This window comes from Lissotriton vulgaris, unplaced genomic scaffold, assembly GCF_964263255.1.
Source record: "Lissotriton vulgaris unplaced genomic scaffold, aLisVul1.2 SCAFFOLD_1199, whole genome shotgun sequence".
Lineage (NCBI taxonomy): Eukaryota > Metazoa > Chordata > Amphibia > Caudata > Salamandridae > Lissotriton > Lissotriton vulgaris.
The window spans coordinates 212,549-227,938 of NW_028251169.1; the positions used below are offsets into that span (position 1 = coordinate 212,549).

Sequence of the window (15,390 nt, forward strand, 5' to 3'; positions counted from 1 at the left end):
TTAGCGATTTTGAAATGTATGAAAAATTAGCAAAATAAGGAATTGCAAAAAATTGCGATTCCTTATTTTGCTTAAGCATTTAAGGAATCGCAATTTTGCGATTCCTTAAATGCTATGTATTCAGCTTTTCAAAATTGCGAATTCAGGTTTAGAAATCGCAAATTACCACCAACTTGTAGTTGGTGGTAATTTGCGATTTCTTGTAAATATGCACAATTGTGCATTTGTGAGGGTGGCATATGACGCACATACATGCCCATTGGGCATGTATGTGCGCCATATGCACACACATGTAATTTACAGGGGTGCAGCAGGGTGTCCTTGAGACACCCCTGCACCCATGAAATAATTCTCAAATTGCGATTAGCAAATTGAGAATTCGCAAATTGAGAATTATTTCACAGTCATTTCTATGGGCCTCCTGACCCATAGAAATGAATGGGAAATTATTCCTTATTTGCGAATTCGCAAATTGCGAATTCGCAAATAAGGAATAATTGGCAATCGCTAAAAAATAGCGATTTTGTACATACATACCATTTAGCGATTTCTAAATAGCGATTCCTTAAAAATCGCTATTTAGGAATCGCAAATGGTGATGATGATACATATGGCCCTTAGTTACATTGCCAACCTTAACAAGCACTGAAAATGCAATAGGTCTTGCCTTTCATTAAGTTAAAACCATTTGCTTTGCTATACAATAATAGCAAATGACTTTAACTTAATTAAAGGCGAGACCTATTGGATTGTTAATGCCTGTTTAAAGCAGGGCCTCTCTCTCTAAAGCAGGACTTTTAGTGGGACTTCCAAAGCACGGGTGAATCGAGAAAACTGAATAACAAAAAACAGCACCACACTTCTGGAACTGCGTGCAATAGATGGATAGCTGGGTAGCTGTGACGAGCAGCTGGCTCGTTGGTCTAGGGGTATGATTCTCGCTTAGGGTGCGAGAGGTCCCGGGTTCAAATCCCGGACGAGCCCCATTTACTTTTGAAAACATTTACAGAATATTTCTACCCCAATCAATGTAAAACTTGAACATAAAACTGTGTAATAAAAGAATGTAGACGTGGCAAATAAAAACAATTAGGAGATAAAAAAGTGGGCTCGTCCAGGATTTGAACCCGGGACCTCTCGCACCCAAAGCGAGAATCATACCCCTAGACCAACAAGCCAGCTGTTTATCATTGCTCACAGCTGGCTCGTAGTCGTGTCAGTGCATCAGTGGGGTTGTGAACGGGCTGCAGTTAACTCTTGGGTCGTGGGGATTAGGGTTTAGGCACTACCGCTGCAGCCCTGGCTCAGCCCTTCTGAGCTACCTACCAGTCCCCACGGTTCCGGGTCGGGTTTTGGTCGAAAGCACTGAATATTTTGCTATTTATTTTCACTTCCGGTTGCCTTGCAAGCCTCTCAAGCACTGTTAATACATTCATTTTTACACCGCTCGGGGCGAAAAATGAAAATCATCTTTCTCATTCTTCCCTTTTAGGGATGGTCGAGCGGAGCAAAAGATGAAGGTGGGGTCGTAACTGACAAAGCTCCTGTCACGGCCATTCTCTGCAGTGCTGCAGTGAGGGTGTCTTGGTATACTGCTGTGTGGGGGACACTGTGCAGCCCTGCAGTGAGGGGCGGGCTCTACAGTTCTGCAGTGATGCCTCTCCAGTGCAGTAATAATGACTGTCAGTCTGTGCAGTGCTGCAGTGAGGGTGTCTTGGTATACTGCTGTGTGGGGGACACTGTGCAGCCCTGCAGTGAGGGGCGGGCTCTACAGTTGTGCAGTGATGTCTCTCCAGTGCAGTAATAATGACTGTCATTCTGTGCAGCCCTGCAGCGAGGGTCACACTATACAGTTGTGCAGTAGGCATTTGTAGTGTTGCATTGAGGCCCCTTTGTTTTCCGGTAATGGGGGTCAGTGCAGTTCTGCAGTGAGTGCCTCAGTTGGTGCAGTGCTGGTATGAGGTTCTCTCAATGAAGTATAAAGGTGAAGCTCTCTGTGTGCAAAGCCGCAGCGAGGACAACTCTCAAGCGATGCAGTGACTCCGTGCACCGCTGCAGTGATGTTGTCTGCATGCTGTGCTGTGCTGTCTGTTTTCACAGTGAAGTGTCCTCTGTCACTTTCAGCAAGAGCCTGAGACCCTCTATGTTGTGAAGAATGACGGGCGGGACCAGACCGAGGGAAAGGAATGATCGGGGTCCAGATTATAGTGAAGTTTGACCCCTTATTTCCTGTATTTTCTTCTCCACTCGGTCACAAACTGGCAGCTCACTGAAGGCTAAAGAAGGCTCTAACAGGAAGAAATCTTAAGTTGTCTGAAGACCTGTTCTAAAGTTCTTCAGTCTCCCATATGGTCTAGCGGTTAGGATTCCTGGTTTTCACCCAGGCGGCCCGGGTTCGACTCCCGGTATGGGAAGGTAGCATTTTTTGTCCTCTCCTGCATCTTCGTCTCTTGACATAGAGAGTAATGCCCCCGCCTCCCCTCCCAGTCTCCGCTCCCCACCCCTCGCTGCAGGGGGAACTTTACAATTCAGGGACAAATATGTGGAACCCCCTTCTTTACCCCACTCTAAATTTGTTCTGCTCACTCCACAAGGGGAGGAGTTGCATTTTTTTACTGAAGTATTTCAAGGAAAAGCGCGCCCGTTTCATCACAAGAACCTTCAAAAGGTTTCTAAGCACTACAAGTATGCAGCAATGAAAGGATTTGGGTCAGAGGACGTTTTAAAACCGGATGTGACGTGTATGTGCCCTCTTAAAAGGAACTCACTCCGGAGCTCTGGATGCTTGTAGGGTTCCTTGTAAAAGCCCATTTGTAATTGCACTTCGAACTTTGTTTTACATACGAAAATAAAAATGTTGAGTGAATGGAGAGAGGATGACATCGGCAAAGACCTTTCTTGAAGACTGGTGTGTCATTGGACGTGACGGCACCTCACAGGCGGTTCCATGGTGTAATGGTTAGCACTCTGGACTCTGAATACAGCGATCCGAGTTCAAATCTCGGTGGGACCTGTAGCTTTTACCCACTTTTATAAACTTGCAATAATAGATTACATTTTTTATCGTATGGTGAATTAACAATTGCGGCTGGGACAGTGTTTTGTACAGAGGGCTCGCCCTCCAGCAGCCAATATATCTGAACAGATAACACTTCAGTCAGATTTATTAAAATCCGTCCACACAGCACTGAGCGCTGTCTCTAGCGCCAACATGCAGGGGTTGTCACTTCGGACCAAACGGATAATGTACATACAAACAACATACATGGAATATTATCGTGGAAAATTAGAAGACTTTCTTGAAACTACACGTGTATGTTCTCTCTCTGGAATTTTGGAAAGTAAATTCAATATTTGTTCTCTGAATTCATCTGAACGGTGACAGCCATTTGGCCCAAATTGTGTAAAATACAATTATTGGCCAAGACAAGGTTAATTTGCAGGTGGCACTGGAGAACACTCAGCATCATGGTGACATCATGGAGCGTCATGGTGACCTGGTGGCATCATAACGCGTCATGGCTGAACCTATCAGCGGAGAGGCATATGTCTGTGTGGCCTGGAGCCATGGATGCGTTCATTTCATCCTATGTGGCTATTATATAAATGAAAACATCAGAATTCGATGGTGCATTTCAATGCATAGATGTTGTTCTTTCACTTAATATGTGGTGTGTGCTATTGTTGTTTGTAATGCATGTATATTTAGTATACATCTCTTCCTTTTTGGATGTCTCTAAATACCCTTGGTACATATTGTCATATATAGTGAATATCTTCGTATACCGTGATGTATTTACGTCTGTAGATTCCATATTTACTGTAGGGTTTTGCAATAGGATAGTCTTCTGTTGTTGGTGCATGGTGCAGTGCTCTCCGGTTACTTTTGCTGGTGCTTCTGCTTGCTTCCTTGGGTTCAGCTGTCATCTGCAGGTGGTGGCCTTGGTCAATGGAGTTGATTCCGTCTGCATTACTCCATCTCGTCTGTGTGTTCAGTGTGTCTTTTGTCACAATCCATTGTGCTTAGAAACCAGACGTTGATCCCCGGGGATGCGCCAGTTATTGTGCGCCGCAGCTCCGCCACCCATTGTGCGCCCAAATGTAAATACGCGCACCCTGGGGCAAAAACGGACAGATGCGTGACACATCTGAGCCGTAAAGGCGGCGCATTGCTGGAGTTGCGTTGCAACGTGACGCAGCTCCAGCAATGCTCTCGGGGGCCCTATCTGTCACATGCTGCATCAAGCCTTATGCCTGCTTCAAGCAGGCGCAGGGTTTTGACGCAGCTTTGGCCTAAAAGTGACTGAGGCGTTCCTGCGCAGGAATGCCCCCCCCCCCCTGCGCCGAAACGCCTCCATATGGCGCAGGGCTTTACAACGTGACGCATCTCTCAGATGCGTCACGTTGTAAATACCACGCACCATGGCACATCTTTTGCGCCACCGCTGCGTCATAAAAGTGACGCAACGGCGGCGTAAAAGAAGCACAAGGGGCTTGTAAATCTGCCCCGTAGTTTTTTCATCCCACTTTAAGCCCTGCTGCTAACCATACCCATGCTTTGCCTTCTAAGAGGCAAGGGTATGTCCAGACGTGGGTCCCCTCTCACTGTGCCACGACATTGAAAAAGCAGTGTACACCCCTATCTGTCCTATCTGGGCCAAAAACACAAAGGGGGAAATGTGCAAGGAAGTGGCTGAGAGAGGCGTTAGCCTTCCTGTCTTAACGCCTCTCTCCGCCACTACTGAAACATGAGGCTGCACCATATTTATAAGGATATCAATCAATCAATCAATCAGCATTTATATAGCGCACTACTCACCCAGAGGGTCTCAAGGTGCTAGGGGGGGCAGCCCTGCTATTCCCCCTGCGATGGCGCTAAGTTTAGCACTTAGCGCCAACGCAGGCAACCATGCAACCTACTGCAAGAGTGTCTGCGTGCAGGGGAGGATTGTTTTGTGAAGGAAGGTGTCCTGCACATAAACAATCCTAAAATGCCTTTCTGTCACTTTCATGCATTTCTCCTCGTTTCACCAAATTAAGGTCAGGGATTTCCTGGTCCTTATTTTAGCGCTGCCTCCTATGTATGCCGCACATTGTACATAGGGGGCAGTGTCAAATACAATGGGTGTTGCGTTGGAACGCCCACCGCAACAACCACTGTACGCCCCTTTCACTCTAACCCTCGCGTGAAAGGGTCCTTATTTACAAGGCAGTGTTAAGCCACCTTTAGCGGCTTAACGCTGCCTTGTAAATAAGGCGCAGCCCCTATCGCCACCACAACGTTGATAAAAGTAACATTGTGGTGGTGATAGGGGGTTGTACATATGCCCCAAAATGCTTCCGAACTGGAACCTTCTCCATGCGTGTCCTTGGGAGGCTTTGGGATCAGTCCTGGACTTCAATCTTTGGAAGCTTCCACACATGAGTTGGAAACACACCCTCAGGGGCATATGTACAACAGAATGGCGGAGCGCGGTGCTACGTCACAATTGGTAACGCCGCGCTCTGACATTCTGGAAATGCAAAAATGAGCTGTATTTACAATAATACAGTGCACCCCTGCATTACCCCTAGCGCTGGTGCCAAATTAAACTGCCTAGCGCCAATGCAGCCACCCTTGAAATATAACACAGGTACCCTTGCACCATAGTGCAAAGGGGCCTGCGTTGCAGGGAACGCTTGTTCATGTGCAGGAAGGTTTTCCGAAGTTGCAACTCGTCATTTTGTAATAATTGTTTATGTGCAGAACGGGATACTGTCCTGCACATGAACAATCCCTAATTGCGATTTGTTCTTTCTATGGGTGCTGCAAAATGCAGCACACGTAGAAACTACAAAAATGAGGAGAAATTAATAATTTCTCCTCGTGCCTGCTGAAGACCAGGTATTCCCTGGTCTTATTTTTGGCGCTGCCCCATATTTACACCACCCTTGTAAATAGGGGGTAGTGTCAAAAAGCAATGGCCGTTGTTTTGCAATGTCTAATCTAACACCCATTGCCCGCACCTTTCTCGCTCGGTGTTACTTGAAAGGGGATTTGTTCACAAGGCAGCATTAAGCCACATAAGGTGCCTAACGCTGCCTTGTAAATAAGACTAAGGGGTTATCGCCACCAGAAAGTCATAAAAAGACATTCTGGTGGTGATAAGCCCTTGAAAATAAGCGCCCCATGGTTTCAAAACTGGAATTGGGAGCACATTTACACTCCCAAATACATATTTTTTAGCAGTTAGCATAAACTTGGCTCACTGCCATTAGAGCGCTTTACATGAGGAACAGATTACATTTCATTTTTTTTTACAAATAGTTTTGGTGAAATTGTCATCCCCTTTATATGTTGTCTAATTACCACAAAGTGCAGTAATAAAAGAAAGAATTTTATTTATTTATATCCTTTATTTATATCCTTTAACACGGTGTGAAGGGCGCTGAAGTACTGTTGTGCAGCCACAGGAGAAAGGTGTCCACACAGGCACAGGAATGATAAAACACCTGTGTGGCCCAGCACCGCCTAAAGATAATGTATAGATTTCCACAGAGAACAGGAGAATGAAAACAGGAAGGGACGCGGTCATCTGAGAGCTACAAACGGGTTACGTTTTCAAGGCAAAACCTAGAATAATATAAAACAAACATAGAAAAGAATGAAAGCACCTCAGGTCCCACCGAGATTTGATCTTGGATTGTAGGATTCAGAGTGCTAACCATTACACCATGGAACCATCCACACACACTACAGCTATTGCGCCTACTTGTATTGCTTGTTAGAATTCACAAAGTAAAGTCAGTGCAAATAACAAGGTTTTTTTTATAAATTAGGTGCAGATTTGCAAGCTCCTTGCGCCACTTTTGCATCACTTTTAACATGGGAAAAGTGATGCAAAAGTGGCGCATTGGGGTTGTAAATCTGCCCCTATGTCTTTAAGACTCTCAAGGAACCTACAACATTTGGGGCCTTATTTATGAAGGTCTTGCGCCGCCGGTGCGTCACTTTTAAAATGGGGAGAAACGACGCAGCAGTGGCGCAAGGCCTTCATAAATGAGGCCCTGGATGCTTTAAAAAGTCTGCTTGGCACAGGCCCTTCACTAGTCACAATAATTGGATACAATGCTAAGAAACAGTGGACACTGGAAAAACAATGCTGAGAAAGTACTAGACACCACAAACAGCAGCTGCATCTCAGAAGAGAAAAAACACAAACTTCATAAGACTTGACTTCCTAGAAACCAACACAGCACGAGATTAATGACATAAAACAGACTCTGAAACGCCTCTTTCATAGCACAACAGGAAATAAAACCAGCATTTTCCACAGTGAGACCACAGTAAAAAGGTGCCTTTTTTTCTGCACCAAGTTATTGATATAATCTGTACTTTTTGTTGTGCAATAAAAGACAAACACCGAATAACCCTTCATAGTATTCATCTGTTTTTGTTCCCCAGGTTATTACAGCAGCTGTGCAGCAAGGGCTGGGGCGGAAACAGGAGCTGTGGGGTTGGTGTAAACCTCAGAGCGCATCAGACTGACGGAAGCGGAAGAAGCAAGAGAGCTTTAATAGGACTTTAGGTGTATTTTGCTTTAGAAGGAAAAAATAAAAAGCAAAAATTGTTAAGAGTACTGAAAAAAACACATCTTCCCATACCGGGTGTCAAACCCGGGCCGCGTGGGTGAAAACCAGGAATCCTAACCGCTAGACCATATGGGAGGCTGTTCAAGACAATGACAGTCTGTCATCTCAGACTTCACTCTATACACTTTAAGTTAAACTGCCACCCTCAAGATCTGACCATCATTGGGGTCACAGACACCCCACTCCGGACAAACCAGAAGGAATGAGGGGTCATGATTTGTGCAACAACCTGCTCATGTCTCATTATTTACAACCCTGGAACTTCTCCAGACCCAGAGCCCAGGAGCAGAGGACAGAGGACAGCAGCAGCCCCCGCACTGCCTCTTACTGCCCCCCCAACCCAGCCAGACAAAGCCACGCCCCTCTCCCCAGGACCCCCCTTCACTCATGTGTCTCCGCACCAGGCTGAGGGCCCCACAGACCCCTCTCCAGTGACCAGCTGCTTCCTTGATCCCCCCTCCCTCCCCCGGCACCTGTCACAGACCCCAGGCTGCCTCCAGGGGGCTACTGTTACACCCCCTCACCCTCTACTATCAGCCCGACCCCAGCCCTGAAACTGGATTGGTTCACACAGAGGAGGGAGGACAGCTCAGGTCACCCTGGCTTCTTCCCAGGTATCTTCAGATGCTCAGGGTGACCGCCAGGGGGCAGCACCGCCACATCACTCACAGCCCACTGGGCACAGGTGGATGAAATGGAACGCGGAGAGGTTTCCGGTTTCCAAAGAGGTTCTTGGTAACTAAGTTATTTATAACAGTACCAAAAAGTCTCAGATGTTAGACTGAGTCCTTCGGCCAGCAGCCCTGTCACCAGAGGGACAGAAACAGAATAATTCCAGAGTATTTTGGGATTACGCAGGGAGGAGCAAGTGCAGAGCTGTAGTGGCTCTGCTGTTTTTCCCCAAATCAGACATATGTTGTTTAAGGCAGTAAACACACATTGTAGGCATTCGTTGTCGTGTTTTCCGTTTCTGACTTCATGGCTATTTAAAACACCCAAGTGGAGAAAACTTCAAAAAGAAGGTGCAGTGAGACTGCACCGTGGAAAGGCAAGTGAGACAGCAAGATCTGTATCTTCTGATTGCCCTGGGGCTGCACAGACTGGAAGTCTGGCGCGTGCGTCATCACACTGGGTTCCGTGGCATCATCATACATATGCACATCATGTCCTGCTCCAGGATTTGTTCTCTGGATGGGCCATGTAAAAAACAAGCATTCGAAATGCAATAGGTCTCGCATTAGGAAAGTTTGCGCGATTGGTATTGTAAATGACCCCTTTTTAGGTCTCGCCTTTTCCATTGGAAAATGGCGAGAATTCAAGTGCTCGATCCACTAGTCAAACCACTGCAGTTTCGACTGCAGTTTCTTCACAGTGCATGTGAAAAGCGGGAGAATCACGTGACCACAAGCCTCTCATGAACGAGCCCAGCCAGCCCATTTCCCCACAGGCTTCCCCATTGCATCAAATAATAATAATAATAATAAAGGGGCTTGTAAAGCGCATGGTGACGCCATCACGGCGTGTCCCCGCGCTGTGGAGAAAGAGTCAGTGCCAATAGAGGGTATTAGAGGGAAAACAGATAGGTTTTTAAGCTTTTCCTGAAAGTGGTCTCAGAGTCCGCAAGTCTGATACCCATAGGGAGTGCGTTCCATTCCCTGGCGGCCACTACCCGGAAGGAGCGGCCACCCATTCTGGCTTTCCTGATACGGGGAATTTTGAGCAGGCCCGTTCCCCCAGAGCGAAGAGTTCTGTTGGGCTCATAGGGAATAGCCAGGTCATTCATGTAGGGGGGAGCTTTTTGGGAAATGATCCTATAGCACATTAGGAGTGCTTTAAAGAGACACACCACATCAAAGCCAGCCATCTGTTGTTTCCCCAGCGTGGTGCCGCCAGCAGCTTCACTTCAGGCATCCACTCCCCCCGCCCCCTACTTCACACTTCTCACCACCAGGCTGTGTTTCGCATTCCCCCCCCTCCTCCCCACTATCATTCTGCTATGCAGATCGTTTCTTTTCTCTTAATTCTAAGAATAATAAGTGCAAACTCAACCAACGTAATTGGCGTGCTTTACTTGTCCTAAAATGCCCTGTTGTTTGTCCCTCAAGCTTGCCGTTTTTTTCCTCTGGGTATCCTCCCTTGTTATAGTAGTGTAGCCACGTGTCTCTTCTTTAAGCAACTTCCGGGCCAGATCACATACATTTGGCACTGGTGCAAAAAATAGCGCACATGCTTGTTTGCACCCCTTAGCTGCTTATGTTATATAAATTGGAGCAAACACACTCTGCAGTACATATTACATAAAGGCTCTTCCTCGCCTTTCGCCGTTCTGGGTTCTCCATCCCCAACGTAACCTCACCCCTCCTCTTTTCGCAGTTCCATCTTTGCTCAGCCTCCATTTGCCCTTTCTCTGCCCTCTACCTCTCCTTCCCCTCCAGTCCACTCCACCTCAGTCTCTCCTTTCAGGTATCCTAAGCCCACCTCCTCTGCTTTTTTCCTAAAACCCCAGCACGCGCTCGGCCTCATGCCAGCATTTCTCCTCCCCTAATTATTCACTGCACGGCCGGCCAGCACATCAAAGGCTGCTGCTCTCCGTGCGTCTCGTCACCCGTCCTCCCTTGTAATTATTTACTTCACTTTAGTTTAACAGTTCTTCTTCCTCATCTCTGGTACACGCAGTTGAGTTTCATTGACCTTTTTTCCTCTTAAACATTAGTATAGCGAGAACAATCCCAGTGATTTTCAAAATGTGGGCACTTAATGTTTTGTTCTGGTCAAAATCCCAATGTGTTTTTAGCTTTTACTGATCTAACAGTTGCTTGTTTTAGCTATAAAGCCAATAAAATGGGCTATCGTGGTAATAATTCCTGTTCTTTACATTATGCCACGGTTTTGGATTTGAGGTTTTCTACAGTGTGGTCCGTCGCATCTAGATGCCAGAACACTTAGTTTACACAATTGTTTAACAAAAAAAGTATAAGCAAAGTATAAAATCAGAGCCACACCAGTTATATTTACATTAAATTAATATTCTAGAACCCAGTTTATTGAACTTGGTGTATACCTTCATGTTTTAGTGAAGGAGGAAAGTGTTTTTTAAAGGTCTCGTACTTTTCTTCCAATAGTTAATTAGTTTTTGTTTGATCTTGGGTTATATAATCAAGAAAATTTCAGGAGTTAGATTATCCCTTTCAATGAAGGCAGCACACGCCATGCCACTCAGACACGCAACGCCACTCAGACATGCAACGCCACTCAGACACGCAATGCCACTCAGACACGCAACGCCACTCAGACACGCAACGCCCCTCAGACACGCAACGCCACTCAGACACGCAACGCCACTCACACACGCAACGCCACTCACACATGCAACGCCACTCACACACGCAATGCAACTCATCCACGCAACCCCACTCACACACGCAACGCAACTCATCCACGCAACCCTACTCATCCACGCAACGCCACTCATCAACGCAACGCCACTCACACATGCAACGCCACTCACCCACGCAACACCACTCACACATGCAACGCCACTCACCCACGCAATGCCACTCACACATGCAATGCCACTCACACATGCAACGCCACTCACACATGCAACGCCACTCACTCAAAGCAACGCAACTCACTCACGCAAGGCCACTAACACACAACGCCACTCATCCACGCAACACCACTCATCCACACAACGCAACTCATCCACGCAACCCCACACATCCATGCAACGCCACTCATCAACGCAACGCCACTCACACATGCAACGCCACTCACCCACGCAACACCACTCACACATGCAACGCCACTCACACATTCAACGCCACTCACACATGCAACGCCACTCACACATGCAACGCCACTCACACATGCAACGCCACTCACACATGCAACGCCACTCACTCATGCAACGCCACTCATCCACGCAACACCACTCATCCACGCAACACCACTCATCCACGCAACACCACTCATCCACGCAACACCACTCACACACACAACGCCACTCACACACGCAATGCCACTCACACATGCAACGCCACTCACACATGCAACACCACTCACACATGCAACACCACTCATTCAAAGCAACGCAACTCACTCACGCAACGCCACTCACACACACAACGCCACTCATCCACGCAACACCACTCATCCACGCAACGCAACTCATCCACGCAACCCCACTCATCCACGCAACGCCACTCATCAACGCAACGCCACTCACACATGCAACGCCACTCACCCACGCAACACCACTCACACATGCAATGCCACTCACACATGCAACGCCACTCACACATGCAACGCCACTCACACGTGCAACGCCACTCACACGTGCAACGCCACTCACACATGCAAAGCCACTCACACATGCAACGCCACTCACTCACGCAACGCCACTCACACACACAACGCCACTCATCCACGCAACACCACTCATCCACGCAACACCATTCATCCACGCAACACCACTCGCACACGCAACGCCACTCACACATGCAATGCTACTCACACATGCAACGCCACTCACACATGCAACACCACTCACACATGCAATGCCACTCACACATGCAACGCCACTCACACACACAACGCACTCACCCACGCAACCTCACTCACCCACGCAACGCCACTCACTCACGCAAATACACTCACACCCACGCAGTGCCACTTTTACCCACACAGTGCCACTTTTACCCACACAGCACCACTTTTACCCACACAGCACCACTTTTACCCACACAGCACCACTTTCAGACACACAACGCCACTCACACCCATGCAAGCCCACTCTCACACACGCAACGCCACACTCACCCATGCAATGCCACTCACCCACGCAACGCCACTCACCCACGCAACGCCACTCACCCACGCAACGCCACTCACCCACGCAACGCCACTCACCCACGCAACGCCACTCATCCACGCAACGCCACTCACCCACGCAACAACAATCACACATGCAACGCCACTCACCCACGCAACGCCACTCACTCAAAGGCACTCATACCCACGCAGTGCCACTTTCACCCACACTGTGCAGTGCACAATAGGTCTCGCAGTAGGAAAGTTGGAGCTATTGGTTTTGTAAATGACAAAGCCCTTTATGTTTTTAAAATGAAAACAAAAATAAAAGCCATTGCTATTTGCAATTGTAATAGCTCCAACTTTCCTACTGCGAGACCTATTGGCAACGCCAGTGCTTGTTTTATTTATGTGTTGGTTTTAAAAATAGCAAAATTAATAGCTTTGTCAGTTACAATGTCAATAGTTTTAACTTTCGCAAATGGGACACCTATAGCATTTGTAATGCAATGTGTGTTGTATTTACGTGACTTAGATGTATTGATATTACAAATAACAATGGCTTTTAATTTTGTAAATAATTAATACTTAAATAAAAGTTATTGTAATTTATCACGCCAATAGCTTAAACGTTTGTAAATAACTTTTGTGAAGATTATGTTCAGTGTATTTTATTGTGACGAAAATCCAAGAACATTGCATTTGCACCTACACACACACAGAGCCACACACACACACACACACACACACATATAGATGTGGTGATGGTGGATCTGGGGGATATGGTGGTGGTGGATGTGGTGGTGGTGGTGATGGTGGATGTGGTGGTGATGGTGGTGGATGTGGGGGTGAATGTGGTGGTGGTGGATGTGGTGGTTGTGGAGGTGGTGGATGTGGTGGTGGATGTGGTGGAGGTGGTGGATGTGGTTGTGGTGGATGTGGTTGTGGTGGATGTGGTGGTGGTGGATGTGTTATAAGTGGTGGTGGATGTGGTGGTGGGTGTGGTGGTGGAAGTGATGGTGGTGGGTGTGGTGGATGTGGTGGTGGTGGATGCGGTGGTGGATGAGGTGGTGGATGTGGTGGATGTGGTGGTGGTGGTGGATGTGGTGGGGGTGGATGCGGTGGTGGTGGATGTGGTGGTGGTGGATGCAGTGGTGGTGGTGGATGCGGTGGTGGTGGAAGTGGTGGTGGATGTGTTGGATGTGGTGGTAGATGTGGTGGATGTGTTGGTGGATGTGGTAGTGATGAGTGTGGATGGATGTGGTGGTGGATGTGGTGGTGGATGTGGATGTGGTGATGGTGGTGGATGTGGTGGTGGTGGATGCGGTGGTGGTGGATGTGGTGGATGTGGTGGTGGTGGATGTGGTGGATGTAGTGGATGTGGTGGTGGATGTGGCGGTGGGTGTCATGGTGGATGTGGAGGTGATGGTGGATATGGTGGTGGATGTGGTGGTGATGGTGGATGTGGTGGTGGATGTGGTGGTGGTGGTGGATGCAGTGGTGGTGGTGGATGGGGTGGTAGTGGTGGTGGATGGGGTGGTGGATGTAGTGGTGGTGGGTGTGGTGGATGTGGTGGTCATGGGTGTGGTGGATGTGGTGGTGGATTTGGCTGTGGATGTGGCGGTGGATGTGGCGGTGGATGTGGCGGTGGATGTGGATGTGGCAGTGGATGTGGTGGTGGATGTGGTGGTGGATGTGATGGTGGATGTGGTGGTGCATGTGGAGGTGGATTTGGAGGTGATGGTGGATGGATGCACACATGGATGGATGCAAATGTGAATGGGTGGGTGAATGGATGCATGGATACGTTTATAGTTGATAGGTGTATACTTGGATGAATATATGGTTGGATGGGCGTGCCTGCATGCGAGGGTGGATGGGTAGGAGTGGCAGCACACGGAGATGGATGAAGGTGTGACTGGGTGGATTTATAGAAGTCACAGGCTTGGCTGACTTCTCGACCGGTCTTTTCAGCCGTGTCCGGTGTGCAGGCTGCAGTTCCGGACCTCGAGCGCTTCAGTACAGTACCGAGCAAAAGCTGTGACGTATAAGTCCGGCTCAGTGGAGTATTGAAATTGGGGTGGGTGGTAGCCGGTGCTGGTGTTAAGGTCACGCAAGTGAGCTCGTAGGAGTGAGTCTGGTACCTCGTGTGAGTGACTAAGGAGTGAAAGTGTCCTCCGAGGTGTGAGACTACTTATTAAAGTGCGATGCTATGTGGAGCCGCGCCGGCCACGGTGGTCTCCTATGTTATGGTCTTTCAAATGGGGGTGGGAGAGTGCGGGCGGGGGGGGGCTGCACAGGTACCCCTTGGAGAAGGCAGCCAGCATTGTACACCCATGTACCTGCTCGCATGGAGCTTGCACAGCTGTACAAACCGCCTCTTGTTGGTTGTCTCAGGGGACCTGGGGGCGGAGGAGGCTCAGTGTGGGTAGCTGTGACTGCTGAAAGAGTGCAGACTCACTTGGAACTGCAAGACATACAGGTCCGGGTTTCCAGCACCCAGATCCTGGGCTCCTGATCCTCGAAATCTAGTGATGGCAAAGCAGATGGACACATCCATGTGGCCTCCACATGGTTTCTCATGGGAAGTGATACCTACACACCACAAAAGACAGCACCAACCCTAACGAAAACGAGTAATAAAAATAAATAAAAAAACAAGACGGAGGGCATTGCTGTGGGGATGGGGGAGGAGAAATGCGACACGGCGGGCAGGGGAAAGACAGCACCAACCCTAACGAAAACGAGTTAAAAAACTAAATAAAAAAACAAGACGGAGGGCATTGCTGTGGGGGGGGGGAGGAGAAATGCGACACGGCGGGCAGGGGACAGTGTGGGCAGCTGTGACTGCTGAAAGAGTGCAGACTCACTTGGAACAGCAAGACATACAGGTCCGGGTTTCCAGCACCCAGATCCTGGGCTCCTGATCCTCGAAATCTAGTGTTG

The 15,390-nt window shown here is 48.2% G+C and overlaps 2 non-coding genes across 2 annotated transcripts; both read left to right on the forward strand.

The window, feature by feature from the left end:
- The first annotated feature begins 912 nt into the window (after positions 1–912).
- Positions 913–984, forward strand: TRNAP-AGG (transfer RNA proline (anticodon AGG)). Its single transcript has one exon. It is a non-coding gene; the product is annotated as a tRNA-Pro (tRNA).
- A 1,358-nt stretch (positions 985–2,342) lies between these two features.
- On the forward strand, positions 2,343–2,414 carry TRNAE-UUC (transfer RNA glutamic acid (anticodon UUC)). The gene has a single exon. It is a non-coding gene; the product is annotated as a tRNA-Glu (tRNA).
- Positions 2,415–15,390: the final 12,976 nt, after the last annotated feature.